Source organism: Protopterus annectens, chromosome 3.part1, assembly GCF_019279795.1.
Source record: "Protopterus annectens isolate FY-2018-M chromosome 3.part1, PAN1.0, whole genome shotgun sequence".
NCBI classification, from domain to species: Eukaryota; Metazoa; Chordata; order Ceratodontiformes; family Protopteridae; genus Protopterus; species Protopterus annectens.
In genome coordinates, this window is record NC_056732.1 from 366,898,211 (window position 1) to 366,925,107 (window position 26,897).

A 26,897-nucleotide genomic window follows, 5' to 3' on the forward strand; every position below is an offset into this window, starting at 1 on the left:
ACTCATCACAAACAACAAAAGAAAAAGAAAAAAGAAAAGCAAATAACCACTGGCAAGAGAATCCAAAGCACTTTATTAACAAACCTTAGTGCCTCAGCTAAAACAGCCTTCACAAAGTGATGGTTGTGAAGGCTAAGGTTTGTTAATAAAGTGCTTTGGATACTTCGACACTAATGCCTGACTGTTGCAGGTCTTCTCACACAGTCAATCTACCTCTTTGTTGGATGCCATCATTTCCTCTTGCCTTCTTCCTGTCTGTCCGAAATCTTCTTTACCAGAATGTCTTCTGCTTTTCTGCATGCATGCCCAAGCCACAGTAATTTGTTCTCTTTGACCTTTTCTGCAACTGGAGCTACTTTGGCTATTGCTCTTATGTCCTCATATCTTCTTCTGTCCCACCATGTGCATCCAAACACTTGTCTCAGGCACTTCAATTCCATCAAGTCTAACTTTCTCAACTGCTCTGCATTTACGTCTCAAGTTCCTGTATGATACAGTAGTACTGGTCATACCACTATTTTGTACACCTTACTTTTCAGTTTCTTTGGCATTCTTTTCTAAAACACTACTCCTGACACTCTTTGTATATATAACCTCATAGAATAACATAATTGCTATAAATTAAAACGTATGTATCTTCCGTCTTTGATGGTGTCATACATAAAATATAACAATAAATTACAACAACTAGGTATTACTGTAATATTTGTAAGATGGACAGAAGCATGGTTTACAAAAAGGACATGGTAAATATCATCCAGCAAATGGATGGGTAAAATTCTAGGTTACAGTTAGGGCATCCTGCAGGGCTCAGTCCTGGGAGCATACTTTTTTCTGAAGAAGTCTTGTGTTTTAAGATGGCAATGCTTGAACAAAGCTTCAGTAAAATAAGTTCTGTGGTGAGGATACAGCATGGTTTTGTTCTTTGGATTTCCGTTTTCTTTTTGTTACACTGTGAAGCTACTTCTGTTTTTTCTTGGTAACTTAGGCCCATACTTGTTTAGGCTGTATCTTTCTGGTTTATCTTATTCATCTGAGCTGTTCTACAGTCTGTATGCAGATGACTTGAAAATAGGAAACTGATTACATCTGTTATAGATAAGGCTTCTCTGCAAATAATTTGACAAAATTGACCAGCTGTGTACAGAAAAATATTATTATAATAAATAAATCAAAAACAGTGTATGAGATTTGGGAGAAATGCATTATATGGTAACTATGTAATAAACGCAAGGTGGATTTACCAGAAGCACTAGTGACCTTTTGTCCTTTTATATAGATATTTAAGAGGACACGATATTCAGGTATATAGAGAATTTAGAAATACCTACCTCTGGGAATGTTGGGGTTATCAAAGGGTAATACAGAAGCAACGGCCAGACTGTGTAGGAGATGGAATGAAAGATGTGCTAATTTGTTCTCAGAGAATAACTGACATATAGAATAGGCTACTAAATTATGTTAAAGCCAGCAATAGTTTAGATAGTTTAAGAACAGCTTGGACACTCATCTCTCATTATAGGATGACTGTTTTGGTATGCTAACAGGCTAACAGGACATTATTGTCCATGGCTGAAACATGTGTATGTATATATATATATATATATATATATATATATATATATATATATATATATATATATATGTAGCTCCCACACAGTAACTGAAACAAATGTACAAAAACAACTACTAAGTAAACATCCTTTATAAGTGTTTGAAGGAACTCTATTAGATTTAAAACTGAATATGGAAAAAATGAAGATGAAAGAATTGGGTAAAAATACAGGAAAGCAATTATACAAACTCTGATTCACACAGGTCCTGGTATTCATTGATGTAGTACACAGAGGTGTACAGGCCTTCTGTGCATTATGTATTATGTTTAATATGACAATGTTTTATGATTTATGGATCATTCTCTTGAAAGCCATCATATGAAAGATCTTGAATGTTTATAAACTGTGTGCAGGAACATATACATATACAGATACATTACTGTGTGTTCTGTTGCCCAAGCCATTCCTGATCTCCTTGAATGCATTTCATAGAAGTAAGCTGTTGCACCTCTCTCCTCATTCAGTACAATGCCAACAAGCTCTGCTGCAGTGTTGTGTAGGTCAGTGAGAGCATTACATATGCAATTTACAATGGTACAGGATATGAGACAATACCCTGAATAGAGGAAGATTATGCATTTATTTTCTACTGGCCTAGTCAGTCTACTCTGTTCAACAAAAACAGAACTAGCCAACTAAGTAAAACTAAATAAAAATAATGCCTTTGTAGCAGGAAATGAAGTGCACTGTGAACAATCAGAAATATTTTCAGGGGATCGGGAAAGTGCAGCAATGTGCCCATTTATTAATGTACACTAGAGAGCAGCCCAACCTGGCATAAGCACTAAGCGTACATCTTATGGAGTAACACTGTAATGGTAGTGGTATTTTATGCACTATACACATCACATGACTTGAAAGACTGTTTCTTTGGATGAGATGTTAAACTGTGCATTCATTTGTCTCAGATGGTTGTAGCCTAGTCTTAGTGACAGGAACATTTCTCTTCTGTCCTTCTTTTTATATATAATAAGGCTGTAATGCTCTTAATATATGGTTTTAATGATAATATTTTAAATATAGCATTCTGTTACGTGAAATTAACATATCTGTCAGATTCAGATGAGCAGGCCATCACTGATGCACGCTCATCTTCTTGAGTTCTAAATAGCACTGTATGGCAGCATGAAAAAATACAGTACAACAAAGCTATGTAGTAAGTTGTGCTTTATATACCTCACTACATATTATTTTCCCTGGTGTAGTGTGTGGTGCTCCACTGTCATGCCTAAAAAAGACATAAGGATTTTTTACTCATTAGGCATGTTGATGGAGCTGGGTGATTACCACTGGCTGAAACTTGACAACGTCACTGTGGGGGAGGGGGTTGTTGTCCTTAATGAACTCTATCAGTGGTAGGGATTTTTCTGCAACGCAATGCAGTTTTTATTTCTAATTTTGTTTTTACAGCATGGATATATGCTCAGTTCCACATACTAAGCAACATATCAGCAGGAAAGGAGTATTCCCAAACTTCCTCTATCAGCAGGAAAGGAGTATTGCCACACTTCCCATATCAGCAGGAAAGGAGGATTGCCTCAGCAGGAAAGAAGGATTACTGCACTTGCCTTATCAGCAGCAAAGGATGATTACTGCACTTTCCATATCAGCAGGAAAGGAGGATTACCGCACTTCCCATATCAGCAGGAAAGGAGGATAGGCTCAGCAGAAAAGAAGGATTTCCACACTTCCGATATCAGCAGGAAAGGAGGATTACCACACTTCCTGTATCAGCAGAGTAGAAGGATTACCACTCTTCTCATATCGGCAGGAAAGGAGGATTACTTCACTTCCTGTATCAACAGGAAAGGAGGATTACCTCCCTTCCCATACCAGCAATAAAGGAGGATTGCTGCATTTCCCATAACAGCAGGAAAGGATGAGATACCACACTTCCCATATCAGCCAGAAAGGAGGATTGCCACACTTCTCATATCAGCAGGAAAGGAGAATTGCCTCAGCAGGAAAGAAGGATTAATGCACTTCCTGTATCAGCAGGAAAGAAGGATTACCACACTTTCCATATCAGCAGGAAAGAAGGATTACCTCACTTCCTATATCAGCAGGAAAGGATGATTATCACACTTCCTATATCAACAGGAAAGGAGGATTACTACCCTTCCCATATCAACAGGAAAGGAGGATTACTGCATTTTTCATAACAGCAGGAAAGGAGGATTGCCACACTTCCCAGATGTCATACCATCTGCTTTTATAGAGTTGCAGTTCCACAAGCTTCACCACTCTGGCCAACCTACACACAGACATGGTTATTTTTATGCTTGTGAAACAATTATGATCATGGACAGTTGATTTACATGTGTGATGTGGGTATAGAATATGATATGTGTATATAGTGAAGCAAGAAGGCATACAAACTAGCTTCATTATGCATAATTTTTTATGAATCACACAGGGCTTTGGTATGCAGTTATACTCTCTATATCATGGCATAATATATCTATGAACAGCGCCCTTAGTTCCAGACTGCAACATCTAAAAATTATAACCCACAATCCAAAGTAATGCAATCTGAATTAGGACACATAGCAGCAGATGTGGGATGGGCACAGCACTTCACATGAATAGCAATGTCCCAGCTAAAACACATCAATGCATTTATATTGGCAATCAAAGGTTTGCTGGGAACTACATGGGCAGATTCAAACATATTTGTAACAGACAACTGGTAACTCCAAATCTTGCTGTTTTAAGAAATAGCTTCAAAAGGCAAACTGAAAAAAAACATGAAATAAAACACACACAGAGACACAGACAGATGTATAGCCACACACACACACACACACACACACACACACACACACACACACACACACACACACACACACACACACACACACACACACACACACACACACACACACACAAACAGGAAACAATTATTTATGGCCATAAAACTGTATGAATGACAAGTGATTTATCTGCGATACATGCAGTATTACAAACAACATATAGGTTGCATTTTGGGGTTCAGAGGTACTTGGGAATGGCAGAGCTGCCTGTTGTGTTTGTATTTAGTCAGACTACACTATGAATAGGTTATTAGAGTTTCTAATACTATGACGGGAATAGACCCCCATAACTAAGTCAATGTATGATTAAAGTTTGTGAAATTAGTATTGTCTCTGTTTTTGATGTTAGCCAGAAGTGCTCTTATTAGCACCTGCAACATGTTCAAAATTGACTCCTTATGCAATTCATATGAAGTTATGCGTATCGGTAGCATATCTAAATAAGACTCTGAATTATTTTTTTCAGAACCATTGCTCCTACTACTATTGGAACTGTCTGGGTTTCCTTCTTCCACATCGTCCTTGCTTCTGCCTGCAAATCCTGGTATTTTATGACTTTGGGCCTCTATGTAAGAGACTATAATCAGTGGGTGTAGTAATTTCAATGATCAATGATACTTTTGTCTTCTTTTCATGGACTACTATGTCTGGTTTTCTTGCATTTGTTTTTTTGAACTGTTAGTAATGGATGATCCCATGTGATGTAAATTTCATTATTGTCCAATGATTGTCGGCCACTTCACTATTGTAATGTTTGCACAATCCCCAATGTAACAGTTTTGCCCCATTAATATACCTTTAAGTATACAGGCCCTATGTCATTAGTGCATCACACTAGCAACAAGGACTATTTCCAGTTCTGTTTTACAAAACCTGCATTTGTCTGTTTCTCCCACATGTTCAATGGACTTTGTAAACCAAGGTATAAAATAGTCCACTGTCCTGGGCTGCCATTATTAATCTTTCATCTTTTGATTTAAATTCCTGTCCTTAACCATTCCTACATCGGATCCTGATGGACATGAGGTTGCTCCAGGTATTTTCTGTACTTACAGCTATATTTATGCCTTTTCCACATTTCCTGCCACTCATCTGATCCTTATATTCTTTTTTGTTTCTGGCACATTCTGTTGCTGCTTGATTTTTATCTACTTGGGTTTCATTTCCATTCCATCTTGACACCGATATGCTTCTGCATACTAAGCAGGGAAGTCATCTCAGACTTGCTCTCTTCATGTTTCAAAACATTCACTATGTTTGGATATGAGGTCAGCAGATACATATGCAGTCCTGCAATTGCAGATCTATACATGTAATCAATACATGTAATCAGTTTTAAGAAGGGCCCATACTTCCTTCAGAATTAGGAATATATAATCTTGGTATACACCAATTTTTATATATCATTTGATAAGCATGAAGCATTTTTTTTGATTTCCTGTCCAACTGATCCAATACCTTTTAGGGCCAGTCAATCTCCCCAAAACTGTAAGTTAGATCAGGAGGAGCACATTGGTTTATAGACTGGACTTTGTTCATAGATATCAGGGCTGTTTTCAGTAGTATTTTTAGTCTTCTAAAATATTCCTTTCTGAGTTTTGTTCACATTTATTTACATTTTATTATTGATCTTTCATCAACTGCCAAACATTTATACACTCCATCCTGCTCAAGTTCCTTTATATCACCTTCCTGTCTCAGACTAATATGTTCTTGGTGCTGCAGCTTTCCTGCTTTAAATTTTAGTTTTTGCACATTTATCAAGACCAAATGACATTCTTATGTGAAAATGTTTTGAAAAATTCCAGTTGTCCTTTCAGCTCCTCTTCTGATGAACTATACAGTTTTAAATGATCCACAGAAGGAAGACAAGAAGTCTTTACACTTTGTTGTTTTCTGAGAGATTGTAGCCATGGCCTAATCTATAAATCAGACAGCTTAATGGCTTAATGGCAAGACACAAGAATAATAGCACGACGAGTTACCCCTGGATATCCCCCATTTGATTTTACCCCTGAGATAATCATTTGTCCTTTTTCAAGGCTTAATTGCAAAGTGGTTTGCCACTGTTTCATGGTCATTGTAATGTAGTTGATCAGTGTATGGTGTATCTTATACATGTGTAAGCACTCCTTTATCCATGCATATTGGATGCTGTCAATGCTTTTTTGTAATCTATCCATGCCATACATAGATTCTTCTCCTTTTTTGCAATTCTCCATTATGACTTTAACAACAAATGGTCCTTTATTCCATATGACGTTTTTATTACCATATTGTTCAGTTGCCATGATTGAGTTTTCTTCTAAATGGCTATAAACTTTGTTGGCATCAGTTCCAGTGTATAATTTATACATTGTTGGAAAGCAAGTTATTGGTCTTTAGTTTTTAGGCTAGCTTGCAGGTTCACTGTTAAGGAGCATTATCATTTTTACTGTTGTTAACCAGGCTGGTGTCTGTTCGGTGTACACATATAAGTAGTTCTAACTCAGGGTTAACTCTTTGTGTAAAGATGTTAAGACTTTTAGCCAAAAGTTAGGTACTGCATATAGGCTTGGGGTTTTCCAGTTAGAAGCTTTTTTAAATTTTGTTTCACTTTCTTTGGCGGTTACTTCATCCCATTTCATATCCTGTATATTTGAATTCCTTACTGTTTCTCTTACTTCTGTCAGTTCAGCATCTTTGTTATGTTCCACGGGGTGTTCATAAATATTTCTCCAAAATGCATCTATTTCTTCTGTTTTTGGTGGTGTTTCTATTCCTTTTGTTGTGTTTCCCAGTTCTCTATAATTTTTTTCTGGGTCATCAATAAATTGCTTATTTTGTACTTTTCCTTTATATTTATCTGCATATCTTCTAAGTTTCTCTACCTGTGCTGATAGCTTTAGTTTATTATTTTGCAGTAGTGTATCATAGATCCTGGTCTGTTCTAAAACTGTCTACTTCTTTTATCACATCTATCTTTATGAGTAATTTTGTTGATCTGTTTCCTGTTCTATAATCTTCTAATAGTGACACTTCTTGTCTTAACTGCTGTAGAGTTTTCTCTATTTGATGCTTTCATGATGGCATTTCATTTCTTCCTTTCCTCTTATTGCTCTGAGTTTTTGAAGTAAGACTTTATCGGTTATTAATTTAGCTGCACAGTAATATATTCCATTTACTTCTATTATGTCACATGAATTTTTGTAAGTAGTCTGGATTACTATGTTCGTTTGTTTTATCAGACTTCTATCATTTTGGGTCGTATTGACTTTCTGTAATTTATTTCTTTCATCGATCTTAGTATGTCCCTCCATCTCTATTAAATCAAGCAACTCTTCCCTTAGATGTTTTTCTTCTAAGCTGAGGGCAAATTCTTTATTCTCTGTTTCCTGCATGAATTCTACAGAAAGTTCCACAGCATCTTTCTGTGACATAGTCTCTTCAGCTTCGTCCTGTGACATCCATTGCTCTTTAATATGGGAACTCACTGGCCTATCACTCCACAACATTGACTGCATTAGAGTTGCCACCATTTCCTGCTCCTTCCCTTGCTGTGCAACTCCATCTGAGCTTTTGTACTAGCTTCCTGCTGAAGTCTCCAAAGCATCTTCATATGGCAACTGATCAGAAGCTTCCCTTTCCACTGGTTTCGCCTTAATTTGGGGACTCGTTGTTCTGTCATGCTGTGATGTTACCAGAGTTGGATTTTCTACACTAAACCCTTCACTTCACAGGTAATCCATAACTTCAGTTTCTGTTTCTTTAATTTCGCTATTACTAATCCTATTTTCTTATTTTTTTGTATTGAAAAATTTTCCATTTCCAGATGCCTTTGACTTTATATCTATTCATAGGTTCATAGGATATTACTAGGCTATTGCCCCTAGGGCCTTTATAAGCTTAGCCATGTCATACCCTTGTCCCCTTATTGACCAAGTTGCATGGTCTATATTTGCAGCTCAAGTCTATGATCAGCACCGACTGCCCTTATCCAAAAGGACTTGGGTGACGCCCCTAGGGTAAATTTACAGTCTCCCATCCAATTGTCTAGGATACGCTTAAATAAGATCATTGAGGTCACTGTGTGATGTGAATTGGAAGTTTGGCCCAAATGAGTGGCAGTCTCTGTGAAACATATCTGTCTATCCGGCATGTCCTGTTAATGTGGCAGGCTAGGTTTTCTGTCTGTCCAACATGTCCTGTTAATGTCCCAGGCTAGTTTAAGATCCCAGATCTAGTGAATCTTATCCCATTTGACTTGTGGATGTGCAAAATTTCCGTTAGGGCAGGGTATGAGACTGCTCTGTAGGCCAGTTATAAGTCATATCTCAGCAGCCTATAAGATACAGAGTACAGTGACAGGACCTTCAATCTGCCCATGTAGTTCATGTGTTAAAGGCTCTGAATTTTCAAGGTGAGAAACCTCTGAGGTGTCTCCAGCTGTTGCAGTGTCTGGTGAGGTACATACAGAAGGGATCATTGTACTCTATTAGTGGTCTGATGAGGGATGAGTACAGGGGAGATGTAACATCCTTAGCTCTGGATGCGATGCCCTTACTTATGAGATGTGTAACAAAGAAGGCCTTCCTTACCACTGTGAATGCATGGTGATCAAAGTTAAGGTTGCCATAAACCTGTGTTCCCATATCTCTCACCACAGGGTTTGAGTTAAGGGGGGTACTGTTAATATTGTAACATGCAGGGACTTCCCCTTTACTGAAAGGGATGAGAAAGCATTTTTTTTGTTTTTAGTTTAAGTCGATGGCTTTTGCATCAGTCATCTGTCTGTGTAAGCCGTTTTTGTAGTATGACAACATCATTGGGGACTCAATGATGTCACCTAGTTTGCAGTCATCGGCGAACATGATAAGCCACAGGCCATCTATTTTCATCTGGACTTCTCAAAAATAGATTCAAACAGTAGGGGGCCTAGCACAGATCCTTGTGGTATATCACTGGTAACTCATCTGCTGATAGAGGTGGAATCCCCAACTTTGACTGTATGCATTGTCGGTAAGACAGTTGACTACCCATCTAGTAACATATGGGTTAATTTCTAGCTGGATGAGTTTCTCAATGACACCTGAGTAGGTGATTGTGTCAACAGCCTTGGCTGACTCAAGGATGTATGCACTGTTTCACCTTCATCCAGGGCTTCGGTGACATTCTCACAGAAGTCCAACAAGTTTAATAAGCATGATCTACCCTTGGGTTGGGTCAAGAGTTTGAAGGTCACCTACATCTTTGGTGATAAGGTCCATGAATATTCTCTCCACGGCCTTGCAGATAAGGTGGTTAGGCTTATGCATCTATAGTTCCCAGGGTCGGTTGAACCCCCTTTGTGCAAATCTATCTTTGGTGCTGTTTTTTTTTTTTTTGTATTTATTAGTTTTGCTTTCTTTTTTTTTTCTTTCCCAAGTCCATATTTCTTGAGATGTCTCCCACTCTTCCTGTTTCTCCTTACTTTGGGGACTCATTGTCCTGTCATGCTGTGACATAACGTGTGCTAGAGTTTCTACACTAAATCATTCACTTTGTAGGTATTCCATAATGTCAAGTTCTATTTGTTTAACTTCTGCTTTACTAATCTTCTGTTCTACATGGCCCCTTTTTGAACTTAATTTTTGTATTGTAAAATTTTTCATAGATGGTGAATATGTTCCATCCAGAAATACTGGGCTTCTTGCATAATAGTAACAATACATCATTTCTTTCTTTCAGTGTTTGTGTTTTTGTGTACTTCCTTCTATGAATGGGTGGGAGAGCATTCTCCCCCTAAGCCTGGCCTAACCCCATTGTTGGAATGTTTCTGTGTCTTGAGGATTCTACACTGCCATTTTTTCCAGTCCTGGCACCATTGCTCTGAACAGGACTGGGCACTTTTTTATCCTGGGACTTTTGCACCCAGCTGTCTTTTTTATTTTGCAACTTACTTCTATCCATAATATATGCTATATAAAATATAGGCTATATATTAGTGTCGTCATGATGAAATTTTGTGAAAGCAAGGTCCACCTCGTGAAGGTACTCACCAAGACTTGAGGATGAATTCAGTTCCAGCAATACCACTCTCCTTTGCTTGCTGATTTTATAATCCCTACAATCAGACTCCCATTATTTCTAAGAAATTACTTCTGCGAAAGCTGCCTGCACATCTGTAAACACTACTGTGGGAAGTGTTGGCAAATATACATATGTTGGCATTGTACTGAAATTTACATAGTTTACTGAGCATGGATCATTAGTTCTGGTAGAGAAATTGAAATAAATCAATGTAGGAACTGCATAACAGAACTGTATGAATGATTATCTTTTTCAGTTATGGACCTTTTCCTCACATGCCAATGGTACAGTAAATGATATGCACAGAAACGAAGTTGGTCATACTGACATAATGATGTTCAAACACTTTGTAGGTAGAGTAACACTAATCCACCTGACAGTAATAAACACTTGAGGTAGTACACTGTAAAACATTTTCCTTTTGAGCACCTAGCTTGGTAAATAGCATATCACAGCACAGTGACCTTTAGATAACAAACAACTGTGCTGTTCTTCGTGGTTTTTGCTTTCTTGCTGTTGTACCATACTTGTATCATGTAATTATTCATACAGTTCTATTATGCAGTTCATACATTGAATTAATTTCATCTCTGAGTCTTTCTCCCCTCCCTTCCTCTGTTGCTGTTCTATATTTTTAATTTATTTTATGTGTGTTATGTTATTTTTCACCTGTTGTTCTGCAGTTATGTTTTGCAGCTGCCAAAGAGAAGCCAGTTATCTAGGTCTGGTTTTACTGTCCTCTGTTGAGCCTAACTAACCCCTGCATGTGCCCTACAGTCAGCTAGGGCTGCCTCTCTGGTAGTTGTACCAGAGAAAGAGTCATTTGCTATCATTCCCTATGCATGATGATGCTTCACCATCTAGGAGCAGAGTTGATCTTGCTCTGGCAGGGGTGGTGAGTACATCACTCACTGGGAACTGGCAAAGGTGGTGTGGGAAATGTTGGACCAGTGAATAGATGCCAATATTGGCCATTCAGAAAGACTCCAACATCTCAGGCAGGACCCAGTAGGGAGAGTGGACAGGGTGCTATCGGGACTCACCCTGGGGATACCCAGGCAGGGCAGACTGGGTGACCTATTCACCCTGTTATCCATCCTGGTGTATACCTTCTTTTTCTGTCCATGCCCTACCTATCACCAATGCTTTTTCCTTTGTTTGCTTGATGCCCGTAAATCCACTTTCTACCACCTGTCTCAGTGTGCCAGCAACTCCTCTGGCAGTTTTGTCTCTGTTATATGTTTGTGTGTTTGCCCCTGCTACCTACTCTCAACCTCTTACTATTCATCCACCTTTCTTTGCATCCTTTCCCACATTCCTGTCCTGAAAGAAAAAAAAGCATGGGCACCTCTTCCACAAAAAAAAAAAAAGAGAAAAAGAAATAAAATTACCCTTCCTCCACCTTCTCCATCACATTCTTTCCTTATCTGTTTCTCTTGTTTTCCTCTCTTTGCCTGCTACCCCTTTTGCTACTGTATTAGTATCCCATTTCTACCCCTTGTTCAGGTTACAATTAGATTTCACACTACAGTGGCCCCTTTAAAGCAGCAGGCCACTTTTCTTGTCTTCTTGCTGTTTAGAGCATGCACAAACACACACACACACACACACACACACACACACACACACACACACACACACACACACACACACACACACACACACACACACACACTGAGTAGTATTCTGCAATGTACTCATCAGATTTCATAGCTGGTATTGTGGGTGTTTCTCCCTCAGCATTAGTCCTACCCTGGGATAGATAATTGATGATAAGGTCTCAAGCTACATTTCAACTTAATGATAAAAAGTGGAAGGCTAACTGACATTACAGTGAACATGTTTTTAAATCCCAGGGATACTGTAGTGTTCATCTCCAGATAAGATTCTGGACAAGTTTCTGGAGTCTCTTATTTAGACACCACACCCAATACAATGTCATACTGTTGTTGACCTAAAAAGAGTGTTTGGAATAATGTTGCAGGAAAGTAAAAGTCCTTAGCAAAGCTGCATCACATGATTTGGCATCTCAGTGTAAAACCACTCTAAAACTGAACAACCTAAGGAACCGGCAGTGCACATAATACAATAAGTTACCTAATTATATGCATATATTATAATATGCATCAATAACATAAATAACGTATGCTCCTCAAGTGCAAGTGGTCATATCCCCAAAAGGACTCATTCTCAGCACAGTTCAGTCCCACACACAATACAGAAGGTGTCATAAAGCATGCCACATAGTTTGTGGTATAATTTATGCACGCATTGTCATATTAAACATGAAAAGCTCAACCACAGTACAAAGCTAATAAACCACAACAAACACAACACCCACAACAAACACACAAAATTATAAATGAGTAATCACATGAACCACAAAGCATGAAACACACTCATTTATAAATTCAACACAAGAAAACAAACATAACACAGTACCAAACTAAAATCCAACCCATAAGCAGCAATAAAAAAGCAAGCACACACAGACAAGAATGAACAAAAACAATAAACGTTCACACATGCAACCTCTCCAAAACTATCATATAAAATACAATTTATATTTGTAATTACCTGTACCTATACCAAAACTTATGCTTACAGCAATATAAATTACATATACATAATCATACAAATAAATGAGTAAACTAATAATATTGTATGTACATTAACTACTACAATCCAAACAAACCAAACAAACCAAATGAAACAAAACAAGGAAATAAAACCACCAGCCCAAATGCATATGCTTACTGGGTTCCTATTAGATGACTGAAGATGCATTCTTTCAAATGCGTCTTTGTCGAACTTGAAAAGGCAAAATGACAAAGCAACATATAAGTGATTTTTTTTCCCTGGGAAAGAAATCACTTAGCCACGTCTGTTACTTTGCTTGTTTTCATCACTGTAGTGCGATCTTGGAGTTGGTATTTAAGTAGGGGGGGTGTACGGGCTCCCCACTTTATGTTATGTTTCAAGTGTATTTTTTTGTTTTTTTTTGTTTGGAACAGTGATTTTTTTCCAAGGGAAAAAATCGTTCTAAGCATTCGAGTTTGTAGGCTTTCACTTACATAGGGCCAATAAATCATCGTTCACTTTTCTAAGCATTCGATGATTTAATATAGACCCTGCTTACTTATATTTTGAAGAAATATGTGAAGATTTCTGTACAGTCAAGAAATAGCAGTCTAGGTGGCAGAGCCTGAATGGTCAACTGTTAACAGCATTATTTTGAGCTCCTTAAACTACACCAAATTACAGGAAATTAAATTATTTAATTTCTCTTCTAAAACTAAACAAATCTGTTATTAAACTACTAATCTAAAGATATACCAGCTTTGAAGATTTTATCTAAAAATGTTCCTGTCAAAATATTTTGGAGAAAAAACATCATTGTGAAAATGAGTAACAAAGAATTCTGACTCTCTTCTGAAGAAGGATATGCGACAGATGTCTTCCACTCTTCAAGATCTCTCCTTAAAGATGGACAAATGTACTGATAAACTTGAAAGTCTTAGAGAAAACTGCCAAAATCAAACTGACATCCTAAAAGAGATTCTACAACAACAATTGAAATTAATAGACATTGAAACAATACTTACTGATATTGATGGAAGGCTCAAGGAAGAGAACCAGGTTAAATTTCTTACACAGCAAAATATTTGGTTAACTAATAAGCTTGATGACCTAGAAAACAGAGAAAGAAGAAGTAATATAAGGATTTTTCGTCTTCCTGAAAAGACTGAGGGTGAGAACATAATTTTATTCTTAAATACTTGGCTCCGAGAACTACTTAATTTAGAGGAAGGATTATCTAATGGTATTGAGAGAGCCCACAGAGCAATAGGGAAACCTATGCCTTCAGCAGCTTTTGCTTCTCCCAGGTCCATAATTGTCAAATTTCTATCATATCTGGACAAAGATCTTATTCTCAAGTCAGTTTGGAGGAAAAGTCCACTAATCTATAAGCACCACCAGATAAGATTTGACAATGACTATTCTTCAAGAGTGCTAGAGCAACGAAAGAAAGCCTGGCCATTAGTAAGATTGCTAAAACAAAATAAAATAAAAACCGATCTCATATACCCAGCAAAAATAAGATTTTTTTTTTTTATTCAAATGACTTGAAAACTTTCACCACTATAGAAGAAACCATCTCCTTCATCAAAAATAATATAATCCCCATTCCTGAATATATGGACTGGACAAGTTCTTCCACATTAAAAAGATCTCCTGAGAAAAACAATTGGTCAGAAGTGGGGAAGAAGAAATAGAAAACTGAGCTTAAAAGTTATATTACCTCCAAATCTCTCAAAGTATCTACCAAATCTTGACTTTTAATCTTCTGAACAAAGATAAGCAGGGAAAAAAATAAATAGAAAAAAGTATATATTCTCATATCTCTTTTTTATCTTATAATTTTTGATATTATTTATTTATTTCTTTTTTATTTATTTATTTTTTAATAATTTGCTATATGCATAGAGCACTTCATAACATTTAGACATCTGAATCTCTAAATTTACGAGAATGGAGGGCTATGGTTTGTTGTAGGTGACTATTGTCCCACACTCACCTTACTACAAATTTTACTAATCATTAGCCTCTATGCAATTACCATTAATTTAGGACAGTTGTATTGATTTGTCACACTTCTTTTTTCTTTCCTTTATTTATTTATTTATTTATCTATTTATTTATTTATGTAGTAATGTTTTTGAGTTAATTATTTTTATTTTTTAACTAGCTGTTCCCTCTGGGTTTCTTAAAGATTCATACCTATAGTTGCTGAGGCACAGAATATACACAGGAAAAATGACTACATTTTGTATTTTTAACGGTTTTCACGAACAAGTATATCCTCACACTCTCTATTCACATCTCGAGCGCATGTACACACTCGAGCTTCATGTACACAGTTTTTAATAAACACTCTTCCTGCTTTTACCTTACAAAACAAAATCTGTTTCTCTCTATCTACACAGAGAGAAGCCTAGTACAGTTTCATTTCATTTATTACACTTGCATACTCATTCTTATCAAATATATGTTATTCCTTGCATAGTTCTTTGTAGATTATTCATACTCACAGCGTATGTTTTAGGAATGATGCATCTTTAGTATAAGGTGGAGGGAAGAAAGTTAAACAAGAAAATAGTCAGTTTAATCTTCCTTTCACCTATTTTCCTAGTTAGAGAGACTTAATGAAAAGAAGGGAATCCATTCTGTATTTATGTAGTTACGTGCATACACGAATTACAGGAAGGATTTCTTAAAGGCGAACTACAATACTGATCTTTTTCACATTTTTTGAATAATATGACTTATAAGGTAAATGTATTTTAATTTCCATACTCTACTGTCAGTAATACATGTGTGACAGTCTAATGTTTGGCTGTGAGGGCAACAGCTATGTTAGGGCGATGTAGAACACTGATTACACCTCCAAAACTCTGAGATTGGTTTTGCTGCCATTCCCGTGTGCACATACTTTACTCTTCTTTTTTGTTTATCTACACAGTTTCGCTTTGTAGCTATACTGGAGAATCGTACTGAATGGTATGGTCTTGTACCTTGTCCCATAGCTATATTTGTCAGGTATTTTTTCAGTGGGCACTATTCGTAATTCACATTTTTTTTGTGTCAGCCTTGATTTCCATAGTGGCGTGGACTGAATGATATGCATGGTAATAAATTTGATTAGCTTAAACAACATCAGATGTCAGCATGGATTACTGTGACTACTTGTTTAAGGGCTTTTTTGGTGATGACATGTTCGGGGTGGTGTTGGGACTGCTGCAGAGGTACTACATAGAGTTGTGGGAGTAATGGCTGTGAAATGTCTCTTGTGGGGTGCAGTTTTTCTGGCAGCAAGATGTGCGGAACTGTTTTTTAAGGCTTGGAAATGGACTTGTAGAGACTGGAATCAAGTGGGGGTCTGTTTGGTGTGTCTGTTTTTTCCTTTGATTTGCATGTAAGGAGTTTCTGTTTCCATCTGGTTAGGTGGGCAGGACTTGAACAGTTGTGTTTTTTCCCTGTGGCAGTTGTAGAGTGGCTGACATTCAGTTGATTTGCTGATATATTTTTCAAGATTTGCACATATGAACATACTTGCAAATTAGTTTCTTTTAATTCTGTTTCATTCCAAATAGGGAGTATGTAAATTAATTGACAACTTTTCAGTAACAGACATTAGAGACAGACTCCTTATCTATTAGGACTAGTTACAGTTAACAAGGGATTTCCTAAATACTCATCATAACATGGGAGTATTCTGTCCATAGATAGGAAAGCAATTAAATTATTAATGTATGCAAGATAAATAGTCTAGTTTTTTCCTAAGCTCGGTAATATTTTTCAGATTAGGTACTTTTAAGAGTTGATATAGTGGTGGTTAAAATACTGTAGAAGGAAGTTTGATGAGGGTTGAATGCAAATGCATTCCAATATAGGGGAGATATACTCACAGCCAATGTGCTGTATAACAGTTCTCTAATGATGTGTAGGGACTCAAAATGCTGAATGCACTGTCAATATGCTGAAAAAAACCCACATGAATAGAACAATTGTCAAAGTTTGGTCTTCTCTTTTAAACTTTTTATTGTAGGGAGGCAAGCCTTCCCTTGCACTACTTCTATTTGGTGGTAAATCCCCCATACTTCAAACTTTTATACATTAACTCTGGGATCACCATATTTTGGGGAAGAGGGACTATTCCAAAAAAATTACATATTGGAATCAGTGTGTGTGAGTTTATTCTTGTGGTCATTAAGTCTCTATATTTCTGGACTCACTCCAGTAGATCACAACATTACAGATGTTTACTCTATATAATATTTGGAGAATTACAGAAGCCATTTTACATATCTTTCCTAACTTTTTTGTGAGTTAGTATTACCTTGTATTTACTATAATTTCAATTTGGAGATGTGGTCTTGTCTTCCTTTCATTGTTTACTTAAATAGAATAAATATACTGGTCAAACAGATTTTATATTATATGAATTAAAATGCATTTTGTCATAGAACTATTCTAGTTCTTCAGACTTGTTACCTCAATTGTAAGTGATGTCAGAAGAATGCAAGAAAGCTTGATTTACTTTGACACAGGTTATATCAATTATTTTTGCTAGTTACATTCCTGTCTAAAACATCTTATTCATTTGTGAAATAGTTCCTTGTCATTGATGTCTGCATCTAAATAGATTTGCTGTAATTCACTAATAAGATTAAATCCTTTATCCTCAGCCAATACTCTCTTTTCAAAATTCATGTTTTGCTGCTATAATTTCCTTCTGTCTATAGTGATTTTTGAGAGTACTAAATCCTACAAACACTCTGGGGCACACTTTAATTTTTTTGTCTCTTGAGGTTAAATCAATTAACACTGAAATATTAAATAGAAGTTTTTGTGCTAACATTACTTCACTAATGGCAAATAGTTGGAGTCATTGTGAAAATATGTTTGTTAGAGTATATCTTGTATATCATATAGAAGTTTTTTATATCATTGCTTCATTCGTTATGTAAAGAATAGTAAATTGAATTTTATTTGATGTTTCTACTTTCTATATGATTTGATTCATACATGTTTCTTCAATGATTATATGTGTAAATTTCAAATTAAAAATAAGCTGACAGATTGTTGCACTCTGATATAAAGGTAATAATTAGTATGAATATTATTTTATATTTTAGTCAATGTTAGTCATTCAAGTTGTCATCAGCACTAATTGGACAAGTGGAAAAAAAAAGATAAACTAGAAGAGATATAAGGTTTTTATTGATTACTTTATACTCTCATGTTCTTAGGGAAGTATCCTGAAATGAAATGGTCCTTAATGCATAGTTTTACTGAAATATGGCGTGTAATATCAGAAGTGAACAAGAAATCTCTTAAAGCATAGTTCATAACTTCTTAAAACCAATGTTTATTTTAAAATTCTGTTAACAAAAGCTCATTTGTCTATCAGTTTATATCAAATTTTATACTATTAGTTAATAAAATTAAAATTTAAAGTTAGCTGTTATGTCACATTTAAGCAGTCCAATATGCATGTTTTTTGCTTTGATTTAATACTATTAATAGTATAGAACAATCCCTTTCTTAAGTCTTTATATGGTAAGATATAGTTTTGTATCATTGTATAAAGTGTTAAACACATGAGTTTTTTTCCACATCTTTGATTAAGGAAATTGGATTTTTAATCACTTTCTTCTATTATTAACTTTAATTCAACTATCTTATATTATTACATTTCTCCTGTTTACATACTGGAACTCAAGCTCACTTTGTTTGATTCATTTTTTGGTTTGATGGATAATCTGATAGATCGATTCACATCTATCAGATTAGGGGTGACTTTCACTCCATGTTTGAAATTGTTTTTTTATGATTAATTAATTTCTTAAGGAATATGTATTTAATTATAATTCTTTATTTTTCTTATTAATTTGGCCTAGGATTAACTTTCATTATCATTCTAACATAGGAAGAACAAGCATATTATCAAAAACATTCTCTATAAAAATATTAATAACTTTATACAACATTCAGTCTTGGTTAATACTACTACTTAAACCTCATTCAAATGTAACATGCTAAATGGATTTAATGTTATTATCTCTAAATGTTAATGGATTAAATAATCCAAGGAAAAGAGCAAATCTTTTAAAATACTTAAAAATTAACAAGGTGTAAGTAATATTCATACAATAATCCCACTTTAAGACTAATGACAAATCTATGTACAAAATTTACAATATTAGCTCACTCATCTTACAAGAAAAAAACAAGAGATGCAATAATTTTATGAAAAAAAGTATCAATATATCTCAAATTATATTTAAATATGAAGATAAGGAAGGACTATTAACAATAGTAATAATAAAATATAATAGAATTTAGACTTTAGCTAACATTTATTGGTTTATAGGCATAGGGATGATAACAGTGAGGAAACATATAAACCTAATCAACAGAACTCAAAAAGGGGTTTAAATTTTGGGTGGAGATTTTAATTGCATTATAGATAATACTGAGGCCACAAATAGTAGACCTATTTGTCTATCTCCAACAGGAAAATCTCTTAAAAATTGGATGGGTAACTTAAATTTGATTGACTCCTTTGCATATAAACAAAATACCTCTTTATCATATTCACATAGAGATTATAGATTTAATACTCAAACTAGAATCAACAAACTTTATATATCCCAAGATCTAAACTCAAAAGTAATTAATTTCGCTATTCTCCCATGTCCTTTTTTGGATCACATTTCATTCATTCTTAAACTGTAATTTGACTTTAAAAAACTAAACATAATAAGTAGAATTCCTGCCTACATTATTAACTTAAAGCAATTTAAACCATGGCTACATTCATAAATAAATTATTTTCTAGAAACTAACCATTCAGAGGATAGAAAATCTGTAATTTTATGGGATACATTAAAGGCTTTTTTGTATGGCAAAACTCTTTCATGGTACAAAAACAAAACCAAAGAATGGGAATCAGAACTGCAAAATTTACAAAAAACAATTAATTGATATAAACACATATGACTCCATTGATGCATCCACAAAGAAAATAGGAATAGATCAACTAAATAAAAAATATAAGGATGTATTAACACATAAAACCAATCTAGCTTTAGAAAAACTGAAAATTAACTCATTCTCGTTGTCTTCTAAACATATACCAAGACCCTTATCGACTTTAAACTATTTTTACGTAAATTGAATTTGAAAATGGTTTTTGGGTGTGGCAGTTTGAGTAACAATGAAACAAGGATTTCCAGTATGTTTAACCCCCCCATTACACCCCACTCTGGCACTCTTTGAAAAGATATGTGAAATTGATTTACGACACACCTTGAATCTTCCCAGGGAGAGATTTTCCAATTTCAAAGAAAGCGAAAAACTTATGTTGGACAGTTTAAGGGCACACAACATCAGGGTTATGAAACCCAACAAAGGAGGTGGTTTGGTATTTATGGATGAAGAAAATTACAACCACAGAGTTAGACTTATGTTGGAGGCAGACACCTATGTTAAGTTTCCTTAAATGAAGTAAATGGAGCTTACCAGTGCATCAGATCTTTTCTTAATGACGTGCTCATTGAAAGGGTCATCTGACTGGTAACTTATAATTGTTTATGCATGCTTGCCCCTAGAACACCTATTTTTTTTTGCACTACCAAAAATACACAAAAACATCCAAAATCCACCTCTACGTCTGATTTTCAGTGGCCATAGTTCCATGACTTATGCATGTGCCAAGTATGTGGACAGCAAATTGAAAAAGTTCCTAGAAACCAAACCCCCAATTTGCCAGGATTCCTGGCACTTCTTGGAACATCTGGACTCATTCACATTCAATGTGTCTTTAAATTTTCTCACCATTGACATTAAAGACCTTTTTACAGTGATTCCCCAAAATGTAGGTCTAGAATGGGTGAGAGATTTTTTAACAAGCAAAGGCGCACGTAATGATGTATGTGATTAAAACACTCCTGGACATAGTGTTGTCCAACAATTTTTTTCTGTTCAACAACATCCTCTACAAACAAAAATCAGGGGTAGCCATGGGCTCCCCATGCAGGGGAAGTTTCGCGAATTGTGTACTAGCCCACTGGGAAAACAATTTTTTATTCAAAAGTGATCTGTTTAAACAACAAATCAAATGGTACACACATTACCTGGATGATGTTTTCATACTTTTTCAAGGTGAAGGAGTGGCCAGAGATTTTGTGGATCACATTTCTTCCTTAACGGAATTTTTAAAGTTCACATTTGCATTCAGTAAAGATAACACCCATTTTTGGATGTTCTTATAACTAAGGATATTTACAATAAAATATATTTAGCAAGTGTGTACAGGAAACCAACTTATTCCAACAGCTTCCTACACTATGAAAGTTCCCATCCTCAACACCAAAAAAAGCAGTAATAAAAGGACAAGTTGTCAGAGCAACAAGGATGTCCTCCTTGGAAACTTCTTTTTTGACAGAGTGTAGTACACTCAAAGAAAGTTTTCTGAAAAGGTCCACTCTAGTGGACAGTGCAATACAGGAGGTCATTGAAAAAAGGAGGAAATGAGGTGTTCAAAGCCATTTTGAATGGCAATGAGAGGATTGGAGGTCAACCCAACGGACACCCTTGGATAATTATTCACACGGTTACTGACACCAGCACACTTGCAGAATTCAACACCACCTTCATTACTCCTTTTTCATCTAATGCAACTGTTTTAAAAGGAATTTTGACCGAAAATTGGGATTTGATATCGACCGAACTTTCACTCTACCACAGGTTAGGCAATAGACCAAGGATCACATATAAAAGGGGTTGCAATTTGAAGGCACTGTTGGAAAGACCTGTTAAAAATGGTTACCAGTCCTGGCATGTATAAGTGCAGAAGATGTAACTTCTGCAAATACATCAAAACTAGCAGCAAAGTAAACATAAAGGGGAATCCCTTTTCCATTTCAAGCAGGTACAATTGTGAAACAAAGGGGGTTATTTATCTGGCTTCGTGTGAAAAATGTGGCTGTTTTTACATGGATAAGACTGAGAGACATTTAAAACAGCACATTTACAAACATGTCTACAACATTGGGAAACACAATCTCACTAACGCACTAGCCAGACACATTTCTGACAACATCAGTCACAGTTTTTCTTTTCTAGTTTTAGAACTACTCCTCCTTGACCCCCGGGTGGGTCCATGGTCTTTATTACTAGAAGAAAAGGAACTCATTTGGCAACTATGGCTGAATGCCTTTTGTCACACAAGTCTCAATGAGAATTGTAATGTAAAATGTTTGTTAAATTTAAAGTCTTTAGAAAGATGACACAATTTGTTAAAATAATGTTTTTAAGCAGTTTGGATAAGCAAGTGACACTTTTATAATTATTTACATGTATATTTACACATAATTTTCTACTTGAACATTTAAAGCAAAGATTTGAATTATTCATTTAAATATTTTGAAGTATTATTTCAATGGAATTAGGAAGTGATGTCATAAGGATTTCTTTATTTAATGGATGTCATTTCCTTTCACTATTTATCTGAAGAAGTATGTTTGATTTGGACAGACGAAAACGCTAATTAAAAAACAAAAGTTAAGTTAAAACAGTCGAGTGGACTTGCCGACTCTTGCCTTTTCATTTTTTGAGTTAAATATCTATGCACAGACTGACTGCTACCTTTACACCAAAACACTTATCTCCCACTTCCTCTTTCCCACTTCCTCTTTACTCCATCAGACAGGAAAGATAGGCTTTACATCACAAGTAACTTTGTTCTTATAAATTAGATCAATCCCCATCTCAAAGTGATAAGACTCAATCTATTGTCTCTCTATTTAGATTAACCACAATCTCACCATTTCATCTGTGTCAGTTTTCATCCCTCTCGCCTAATCTTTCTGAAAGAGATACTTCTTATAACAGTCTAACTACCCCCCCCCAACTTTTGTTCACTTTCCTAACAATTTTACTGCTCAATCATGTTTGTTGTGTCTTTCGGCTTTTCTCAGTTAGGGGTCGCCACAGTGGAACTCCGGTCCACTAATGATTGGCAGTTGATTTTTACATACCGGCTTGCCAGGCCTGGCGCACAACCTTCAACGAAGGTACGCCCATTCCCGCATGTCTCCACGCAGAAGACACTCTAGCTGAGAATCGAACTGGACAGCGTCTTACTTTGAGGTGACAACGCTACCGCAGCACCACCACTGCGGTTTCTTACTGCTCAATCATGTATGTAATGAAATATTCATAGTGTGCTCAACTAACAAACTATATTATAAACAGCCTTCTAATATTTACATAATTGAATCTGCCTGTTCTTTACATTACTTCAATTGACAGAAATCACAGTCAGTATTACTGTATCTTATAAAATGAAATATTTTTCTCTACTGCATATAATCGTGTATCTTATTCAAATGAAAGATCACATACTTTATATACATATCCAATCTATGTAAGTGCTTTTTTATAAATACATGTTTATGTAAACTATTGTAAATGTTCTTTCTCATATGTATGTATGTACACTGTAATAGATAAGTTAACTTTCAGTCTCTTCCTGTGTTTTTCTATTGCTTTCTGATAACATTACACCCTATTTGTATGTATACATGTCATAAATTGTGTTAAATGTAGAACTTTTCTCCACAGGCCTCATCAGCAAAATGGTTTTAGGTCAGTCAGACTTTCCTGGTAAACAAACATACATAAATAAAATAAATAGCTCTCATAGACTGCTGCTTACATTCAGACTTAATATGAGTTAATAGAAGCATCTGTGGGGAGAGAGCCTGAGGAGTATTTTAAGGTTAGCAAGTGGGATGGGAGTTTAAGGGTTAGGGAATAAACAGGGACTTCTGAGTTATTGAGTTGGAAGGGGCTTTTAGGGTTAAGGAGTGGTTGAGGAATATAGGTTTATGGAGGGTTTGAAGTTTTAGGGTTAGGGAGTGATCAGGGACTTCAGAGTTAATGAGTGGGAATGGAATTTTAGGGGAAGGGTGAGAGGACGCAGGCTGGAAACTGGTTAGAAGTTTTTGGGCTAGAGTTTATGCTCTGGTAAGGCTACACAGTTCTATAGGTTAGGGAGTTTGTAAAGCTGTATGGAAACAGGAGATTGGGCTACTGAGAGTTCAAGCACTTTCTTAAGTGGCAGAGAGCAAGTGTTTTGCTATCTGCTACACACAAGCACACAAGCAATTATATTAGACCCATGTTGAAGAATATAAGTGGAAACACTAACAAGAGAAAATTGTATTGGCTGCCTAGTAGATGATGGCAGCAACTTGTTTGAAGGCTGTAGAAAGTTGAAAAATACTCAAGACATCTTTCCTATAGCTCTACATAGCAGCAGTACCTAGACATGGAAGTGTTTCTTTATCTGAGAAAGAAGGTAGAGGTTTGAAAATGGACATAACTGAAAAATTATGTGTTCCTACTCATCCTATCTCATATCGCCTACTTAGAGGCGATCTCTGCTTGACTTACAAAGCCATGACTGACCCAGCTCTGTTAGAAATGCTACATCTAAAGAAATCCCAATCCCTCCGCACCACATGCTCCAGACACCTCAACCTCATTACCGCAATCAACAGAACGTACTGGAGGGACAGGTTCCAACCCTTCCTATCACCACTTATTCACCATATGTATGTCTCTGACAATTCACTTTCCTTCCCTCTTATTGTATGTTTACTGCCCCTTTGTGTCTGTGTTTTATGTCTGTATGTCCATGCTACCTGTACTCCTTCCTCTGTTTCATTTAGAGTGCCCTCACTACCTTCTTTTCTATACATAAAAAAGAGCTTCTTCTCCAAACAAATAAATAAATAAAATTATCCTTCTTTCTTTAAAACCTTTCATACTTTGTGGTTACTCTTGCATGTTTCCCTATGCCTGCTGTTCTCCCCTTTCCTACTTTCCTATCTACCAAATTTTCTCCCCATTTATATGTTGAACACAGCTGGCAATTTAATGTCGGTCTGTGTGATGGACACTATGCTGTCCTTCTTGTGTTGACTGAGCGTGAGATACAGCTTTATAACTGTACATTGCACCCATGATCCTGCCTTGATTTAGCCACACTAGCATGCCTTCACTGTGATATCCATAATGTCAGTCACATGACCTTATGTAGCATCACACCACCCATGAGACAGACTAGCATGGCTTCTCTAATTAGCAGTTCACTTCTAGTTAATATGCGGCCCTTTGTTTAGTCTCTTCCTAATTCAGTGCCTAATACATGTATATTTAGTTATGTAGCTCATTATGCAGTGACCCCCCCTCACAAATTAGTGGTGGGCACAAGCACAGTACTTGTCTGTAAATCCCAGCCTTAGTATGCTGCGCACGACTGGATTTCATTCTCAAAGGTTATTCTTATTGATTCTGAAAACTCTAGCCTTCTATTCCTGGAAGCTGCTCATCTTCACATGAGGATGTGATCTGAGATACCCACAACATCTTGATCATGTGCAGGCTTACCACAGGCACCACCTATTACTCTACCACATCTGCTAGTGTTGTAGCCAATGAAAGTGTGCCCCCAACCTGTGCAAATGATGAAAACTGTGTCTTGCCCACTCCCTGGTTCATGTGAGTTAAGTAATGTCTGATTCACAACATGGTCATTTCATGCACTTTACTGCATAGCCTAGGTTTGTAACTGAATGCAGCACTTTTGTTCTGTGTTTGTCATGTTGTTACCCGTAGTTTGAACCAGATGCCAAATCTTTGACAGTGTCATGACATGCAATGCCTGGATGACTGCAGCCACATTCTCATCTGATCCTCACTCAGATTCTGCGCCATGTTGACAACTGTATGGATTCCCATTGCTTTTCTTGTTTATGTAACACATGTTGTGCAGCATGGCATACTCTGCAAATAGCTTGCTGTCCCTCACAGATGTATACTGCAGTGCACCATTAGATGCTTCCAGGCACAGCAAGTGAGATATCAGCACTCCAAACACATGTTTTGTGTCTGTGCTAGGATGGCATCATATGCCCTTTCCATCTCTGTATAGTGACTACCAATAGGAGTCATCAGTCATAGCTTCAAGGCATATGAAAATGACCTGTAACAGACACAACAGGAAACACTGTTATGAGTTGTCTACTATTTATAGTCATGTGACTGGACCACCAGGGTTTCTAAGGTTAGTGATGTTTGTTTTTATCAACTAGATGAACCTGTGGAAAGTCCCCTCACAGGAAGTGCTGGTATAGTTTGCAAATATACCAGATGTGGAAAGCATGGGAACTTCCTAGAAAGCACACAGATACATTGTATGTAATACACCATGTGTTGTACATCACATGGCAGTTGAAGGAGTGGAATCCTTTCCAGTTTATATACTTGATGCCATATGGACAATTGATGCCATATGGACAAGGCAGAACCTTGATGACAATGTGGATGCAATTAATTAGTCCCAGGACTTCAGGCAAATAAGCTGTGTTGTTGAATGCCCCCTTTGTGATGTTTCTCCACTCTGCTCTTCATAGAACCAACATCTGCCCCTTAACATGCATCAACAGCTCATCTAGGAAATATTGCAGGTCTGCTAAGACTGATGGCTCTGAAACTTCTAATGTGTCTCCAGATGGATGCTGGCAGACTGCCAGAACAAGAGTGGTTAGGGATATAAAAGACTTTGTGTCCTCAGGAATAGGCAGTCCATGCATCCTGTCTGATCTAATGAGAGGATAGCAGCAGTCAGCTAGCTTCTCTATCACATTTCTGTCCACACAGTAGTGATCAGCTCTGATGCAGTTGTACAGGTAATGGTATGTCACACACTGACAGACCCTCCTGTGACAAGAAGGGTGACAGTGAGAAATATCATTGTGATGCTCATTTTACCTGTTATTAC

At 36.4% G+C, this 26,897-nt stretch overlaps 1 protein-coding gene across 1 annotated transcript in view; it reads left to right on the forward strand.

The window, feature by feature from the left end:
* CHN2 (chimerin 2) overlaps positions 1-26,897 on the forward strand; it is a 2,549,636-nt gene that overhangs the window by 1,414,052 nt on the left and 1,108,687 nt on the right. The gene's annotated exons all lie outside the window — the stretch shown is intronic.